Source organism: Poecilia reticulata, unplaced genomic scaffold, assembly GCF_000633615.1.
Source record: "Poecilia reticulata strain Guanapo unplaced genomic scaffold, Guppy_female_1.0+MT scaffold_894, whole genome shotgun sequence".
NCBI lineage: Eukaryota > Metazoa > Chordata > Actinopteri > Cyprinodontiformes > Poeciliidae > Poecilia > Poecilia reticulata.
In genome coordinates, this window is record NW_007615638.1 from 1 (window position 1) to 1,409 (window position 1,409).

Here is a 1,409-nt window from a genome sequence, read left to right on the forward strand (position 1 = left end):
TGCTCCTCGACTTCTTTAGGGTTGAGGAGCATTTTAAAATCCATTTGTCTGACATAAGCAGAACAGAGCACATTCAGGGTACTCCACTGGCAATATTCATTCATCATCAGGGTATTTCGACTCTTTTTCTAACATATATCATTTGGACACAAAACAAGTGATGCATAATGCAGCAAATATTGATTGCCTCAGCTCTCTATCCTTTACTGCTTTTTCTTTGTGCACTCTGGGCTTCTCTGACTGTTATTCGTATTTTTTTGCCTTTCTTGTTTGTGATATCTGCCCTCCTCTTCCTCTTCTGGACTCCCTCAGCCAAGTCATGGTTGTCCAGAATGCAAGGTAGTGTGGTGCTGATCTTTTCTTTTCAGTTGATATATTTTATTCTTTTGGGGATGTTTTCTAGTGGTTTTCCATCCTTCTGTTGTGGCCTCTGTTGTTTGTCCAGTTATATTCTTTATTTCACTCTGTTTGACAACACTCATACCACTGCATTCTCCGTCAACTTCATGCTTCTAGTTTCAAAACTCCTAAATTCKTATCTTTGACATTTTTCTTCCATAAAAGCATCTCAGTCTAAATAAACAACGCTTAAATAAYAACTCTGTTTGTTTATGAAGTCACACTGAGTATTGACCAYTGTAYCAGCATTTACAAATCTAATTCATAATTCAAGTATATTGGTTCTAGTAAATATATGCCAGGGACCGAGCTGGGAAATGTATAAGCTTCGTTATTCATTTTTAATGAATTTTGATTACTTTTATTGCTGTATGTCATGAATCATCAGTGCTGATAACAAGAGAAGGACCAAGTATGCACAGAAGACAACAAATCCAGAATGGAACCAGACTGTCATCTACAAGAACATCCATTTGGAGCAGGTACTCTGCACATGTACATATAATTTGTTAAGTGTACACTCATGAACATCCTATGAGACTTTGTTGTTAGACTGCCATCCACTGTGAGCAACGGTGATGTCTCAGCCTATTATAAATCAAATGATTCAGTACTTGTGGCTTTGCTTCGGGGATGCTTTCAGTATCCCAATAAAGCCTCTTGCTAGTACCCTTAGAAGATTAGTTGAGTACAGAAATGTCAGCTACAATTTCAACAGCCCAGCAATGTTCATCAAGGAATAGTGTTCTTCCTGGGGGCACCCTGAGGCAGCCAGATTGTAGCCCAGGAGAGCTGTGGCTACAATCCAGGAGCTTGATATTCTCACTATGCGAATATGTGTGAATGGAAATGACTGATTTCATTGTAAAGGTTCTTTGAGAACCMTTTTAGGGTTGAAAAGTGCTATATAAGTCTGATGTCATTTCCTTGTTTGCACATAATGCATGTTGGAAGATATGCAATGTAACACCCACCTTCTTTGTTGAATATATTCACTTCTGTCGAGTTTG

At 38.5% G+C, this 1,409-nt stretch overlaps 1 long non-coding RNA gene across 1 annotated transcript in view; it reads left to right on the top strand.

Moving 5' to 3' along the window:
• Positions 1–40: 40 nt before the first annotated feature.
• LOC103461269 (uncharacterized) overlaps positions 41–1,409 on the top strand; it is a 3,501-nt gene continuing 2,132 nt past the window's right edge. The window contains exons 1-2 of the long non-coding RNA XR_533085.2: positions 41–339; positions 788–881. This is a non-coding gene — a long non-coding RNA (uncharacterized LOC103461269). The remainder of the gene's footprint in view (positions 340–787; positions 882–1,409) is intronic.